This window comes from Miscanthus floridulus, chromosome 6, assembly GCF_019320115.1.
Source record: "Miscanthus floridulus cultivar M001 chromosome 6, ASM1932011v1, whole genome shotgun sequence".
NCBI classification, from domain to species: domain Eukaryota; kingdom Viridiplantae; phylum Streptophyta; class Magnoliopsida; order Poales; family Poaceae; genus Miscanthus; species Miscanthus floridulus.
In genome coordinates, this window is record NC_089585.1 from 56,525,457 (window position 1) to 56,531,456 (window position 6,000).

Below are 6,000 nucleotides of genomic sequence, written 5' to 3' on the forward strand. Positions count from 1 at the left end.
ATGTCACCTACAAGTTACAACTTCCCCTAGAAATGAGTGCTATATTCAATGTCTTCCATGTTTCTCAGTTAAAAAGATGTCTTCACATACCTGAGGAAGCTATTGCACCCACCAACATTAACCTCCAATCGGATTTGACTTATGAAGAGAAACCAATCCGAGTGTTAGAAGAAATGGGAAGAGTATCCCAGAGCAAGGTCATTAAGTTCTACAAGGTGGTGTGGAATAACCACAATGAACAAGATGCCACGTGGGAACAGGAGGATTATTTACGTGAGGTTTATCCCGCTTTTTATGAAGAATGGTAGGTCTTTCAAATCTCGGGATGAGATTTCTATAAGGGGGAGGGGCTGTAACACCCCAGTGTTAAGCATTGCATTTGGCATTTGCATTTCATGAGCATGAGCATATGAAGTTTCATTTCATTTACCTTCTCTTTATCACATGGGATGTTGCTCACATACTTAATTATAAGTTAGTTATTGATTTGTATCATTATTTGTAAGGTTGCATCAACTGATTGATCTCTTGCAGATACTGATATTAGATCAAAGTTATTGATCTTATGTTAAATAACTTGTTGTTTAATACAATATCATCAGTTATCAAATTTGCTAAGATTAGTAAGATTTTCCTTGCTGTTTTTGGTTGATTCACCAGTTATCAATCTTGTTATAATTAATGTTCCATTAATCATAACAAATCATCTGATTGAGATAGAGATAGATCGGCATCACATCATCTCAATTGGTCGTCTTCTAGTCCAGTCACACTTTGAATCTTATAATTGATGGCTTAATTCTGATGGATCGGTTGTTTTATCTCTATTCCAATCAAACATAGTATACATTCAAAGTCATGTTTCAATCTTGAATAAACTCACTAGATAATGAGATCTAATCTAATGACACTACCATAGCTACATCGACCCAATCGAACCTCACTAGTAAGACTTTGGATTAGGGATTATTGATTAGTGGTCTTGTTCAAGATCGAGATATGCACTCTGTTTATTTACTATGCATGCATCAGCTATTTTAGCTAATTCGCCTGTGCTTTCACACATATAGCATATTTTTCTTGAAACTATCAATATATAGATGGTTTTATAGATTCTTTGGTTTCAGTTTGTTATTATTATCATAGCTATATCTATAAAATCGAACCTCACTATTGATGATAACTGATTAGATCTAGAGTGTTTGTAGATTCATTTGTACTAGACAGTAGATTTGTTCGCATGTTATATCCATTCTCATTAAACTTATCGACTCAATGCTTTATACTAATTATATCCATCTAGCCGATGATGTTGCTCTATATTACTTATATCTAGGTGTATTGTACTTGTTATCATAAATTAGTCATGACCCACAAGCATCACAGTCCTTAACAGTCGATTTCTCCTCATATTGGCTATCTAGTCGATTCCCCTGTTTGGCTTCTCTCTAAGCAACATACTTCGAACTGTCTGGACAACACCGGCATGTTCCACCCTAAATTACTAATAAGCTTTCTCTCCTTGTCAATTGCAAATCAAATTGACTGGCACGCTTTTAGGATTTTTAGGATCATCCATTTTTGTTGAAGCCAAGCAGATCTCCGGGTTGACTTCGCTTAGATCGTCCGGCTTGTGGCGTGTCAAGTGCATGGCCATATTTTTGTGCTGATACGCATTTTGGCACACCCAGTGGGACCACAATTATCATGGCAGCTCACAACAATAGGGACATTCTTATGGTGCCTTATGGAGACTTGCTTGATGAAGATAAAGATGTCATTAGTAAAGCTATAGAGGAGTTTCAGAATACATGTTTGTTGTCCTACACCAACACATGTGACAATAAAGTTGTTTAGAAATATCCACTACTAAGAGTTTTGATACATGGGCAGTCAAATATAGATGAAGCTGATGATAGGTGTTTCTTTGTATATGCTATAAACAAATCTGTTCATGATGCCATGTTGAATCATAATACAACTTTCTTGAACATATTCACAATACCATGAAGGAGGTATTTCATGGATATCCAATTGATCATATTGGACTAGCTTATTACAACATTCCACATCTATTGACTCAGGGGAGTAATCAAGCAAGTACTAGCCATCCAGAAGCAGCACTAGCTGGCAATGATGATGTCTAGGCAGTTCAGAGCTTATCTGAGCAAGTTCAGGGTACTACTACTAATCAAATACATTATAATCCTAGATCATTAGTGTAGCATGGGCAATAGCCGATGAGGCAAGTTTAGAATCAAATGGTTAATTTGTGCACATCCGGCTAGATACCGCCATCGGCACAAAAAAATGATCAGTTCAAAGGATTCGTAGAGATATAGATCCCAACATTTACAATCAGAGACTTCAAGCAGCAAATCAGCAAGGACTCAACAAATAGAGATTCCACAAGGATATCATTATGGCACAGATTATAATACCCTTCATATGATTCCAAATCTAGGGTATCAAGGTACCCAAAATTTTAATCCGTAGATGGTCAGCAATTGCAAAAGAATCCAAATTCAAATGTTGACGAGTTGTTGCTCAGAGTAACTGAAATGATGAAGAATCAGTTCAGTTTAAAATGAAAAGGACAGACCCTTTTTGTACAAACGTCCATATCTAGAGTGGCATGATTTGGTTGCTCTTCCTAAAATTATACGCTCCTAGAATTTGCTAAGTTCACTAGTCAAGATAGTACAAGTACAATAGAACATGTCAGTCGATATCTTACTTTAGTTGTGTGAAGCATCCATTAAAGAAGCTCATCGAGTTCCATTTCTTCTCTTTGTCCCCTGTCAGGGACTAGCTTTTCACCTGGTTTAATCATTACTAGTTAATTCTATCCCAATGGACTGACCTTAGAGAAGGCATTTTCATACATATTTCTATATTGGGACAGGAGAAGGAAAATCATAGATTGATGACCATAAGGCAAAGAACTAATGAATCAGGTGTTGAGTTTCTTTAGAGGTTCCAAGAAATAAGAAATTTGTGCTTTTCATTGAATTTGACTGATGATCAGCTAGCTCCTTTGGCTGTTCAAAGAATGTTGCCAACATGGAGAGAAAAACTGCTTGGACAAATGTTTGATAATTTAGGTCAGTTGGCTCAATGAGTGGGAACACTTAATAGCCAATTCTAGAATATGCACAGAGATACCCGATTCTAGAAGAATGTCGCAATTGCTGAAGCTTATAATCCATATTTAGTTGATGATGATGGTGAGGATGATGAAGAAGAGGAGATTGTTGTAGCTGAATGGAATTAGGGTAAGATTGTGATGGTGCCAAATCCTTGGTGAAAAGGAGTTGAAGAAAGCTATTATTTTGACGTCACAAAATCAGACAAGCTCTTTGATTTCTTGCTTGAGAAAGGATAGATCAAATTGCCAGCCAATCATGTTATGTTACCTCCTAATCAGTTGAAGAATAAGTTCTGCAAATTTCATAACACTACTTCTCATTCTACTAATGACTGTAGAATTTTTCGGCAACATATGCAGAGGGCTATTCAGCAAGGGAAGCTTAAATTTGATACACCTCGGAAGATGAAAGTTAATGGTAATCCTTTCCCAAAAGATCAGAATATGGTTGTGCTAAGTTGCTCAAAGGGAAGACTAAAGTCCTAACATCAACTAGGGCAAAAGAAACTAGAACAGTTGATCTAGAGATGTAAATATCGGCTAACAAATATAGAGAAATTTAAAGGAGTCGTGACCAACAGAAGAGCCGATATGAGCAGGGAGAGACATCAAGAAACAGGGTGATGAGGCCATGTGTTACATCTTGAAAATTGTGAATAAATGGCAACAAGCAAGCCCCGGTGCATAACCCCTAATTTTCTACAGTTTAAATTATATTTGTGCATCAAGTTTTAAGGAGTTGAATGAAACCCACTTGCATATATATCTTTATCCTATGAGTCTTACTAGTATGACAAGATCATGTAGAATGCTATGCTATAGGACTCCTGTAGAAGTCAAGGGATTGCCTGTCACTCATGAGATATAGGAAATATGTTACTATATGATTATCACTTGGAATATATAAAATGGTGGAAAGGAAAATGGTGACCAAGTAGGGATATTGTTTGGGTATTGGTGGGTGTAAGAAGTTGTGTCGCCGCGGATGCAGGGCATGGCTTGGTTATACTGTATTTCCCGATCTGGTTGGTTAAGGATCAATCGTTGCATAAGACTCTAGGTAGGTCACAGACTTATTATCTCGAGCACATACTTGTGTATGGGTGCTTGGAAGACTTGTTGCTCTCTTGTCATGGATCCGGCTCTTTTTGGACCGACTGTTAGGGTTTTATTTTGGTGGAGGAGGTCCTTGCACCATACTGAGTCCGGGACTTAGGGGTGGGTCTTGGAGTCCTAGTTTAGACAGGGACCTGGACACCTGAGATAGGAGAGTGATGGGTTGGTCCTGCTTGTGCCTAGGGTACAAGCGGGACGTGTCTTTTCGGGGTACCCAGCTAGGGGCATTGATTTGTGAATCGCCGGGCGATCCGGTACGGCTTGTCTACGGTTTAGCATCGTAGTAAGAACTGAAAGATGAAAGATGGACAAAGGAAATCTGATTGCTTACCACCTACTTGAAAGTAGCAAAGGTGCTTACATAGAATGGTTAGTTAATGAACCAATGCGGCTATTAATAAAATTGAATGTAAGGATGCACGCTTAGTAATGCTTCCTGCAATGCAATGAATCCACAAGCCAGATAGCCTTGGATATCCTTGGAGTCTTTTCTTTTCTCCTATCGAGTAAGTCTTGCTGAGTACAATTGAGTACTCAGGGTTTTATTCCCCCTGTTGTAGGTGACAGGTGGATGCTAAAGCAGACTCTTGTGTGTGGATTCCTCCTGGTGGGCTCAGCGAGGATTCCTTTACGCTGCGATCGTAGTTGTTATTTATAACTCTCACCAAATACTTTTATAAATAAAAGTATCATAATCTGTTGTCATAGTCTATATGTCAATACTTCATCATGTCATTAATAGATGTTTATTTTTGCTGTAACTCTGTTCACATGTTTCTATTTCGTTGTTCAATTAAATTGTTTATAACACTAATAATATGATTTCATTCCACTGTTATATTAATAAATGTTATACTATGATGTTGTATTAAAAGTGATGTAAGAAATGGTTACGAATGATGTAAGCTTTATTCTCTCATTTGTGATCCTGATGGCAAAAATGTGGATTTTTAGGTTCTCCCCTTGGGGTGTGCCCGACAGAACCGAGTAATTTAATGTTCTCCCTCGAGTGCTTAGTGTCTAATAGAAGACAAGCACTCCTGTGAGGCATTAGATTAGGCGGTTCTGCCATAGCTCAAGGTAAAGGTAACTTGCAGCAAAGACAAAAAGAATGACCATGAATGAGTTGTGTCTTCTTTGCGCAACGTTATTGGAGTTCATCATGTGCCTTGCTTCATCTCTTATTTGAATTGATCTCATGATTTACCCAAATTGAATTAAGAGTTTCCTGTGGGGGTTAGTCCAACAAAATAACCAGTATCTACTACAGCATACTTATCAGCTCAAAAATCAACCTAGACACCATGTCTAATTTGATTTAGGAAGGCATTTTAACCTAAGCACCACGCTTAATTTAAAAGCCTCTGAAAGTAAAATCAGCACACCTTTTGGTTCAAGAATCAAACTAGACACAATGTCTAATTTAATTCAAGAAAATAGTTTAAACTAAGAACCAAGGCAAATTTAAAAGGTGTATGAAAATACTTCAAAACCTACGCATACTATAGTAAATAAAAGTAGCATGAAAGTATTGTAGAGATTTATTCAAATAGAGATGAAAGAGCATGATTGTTGTTTAGCAAATTGAGCATGGCTTTTAGGTAGAGACAACCAAAATTAGCAGTATGGCATAAAAATTTTCAGAGAAGTTCATCCCGCACACTTGAATTTTGCAAGGCAGAATCAAGTTTGGATGGATAGAACTCTCATGTGTGAATGTGATTCAATGTTGCATG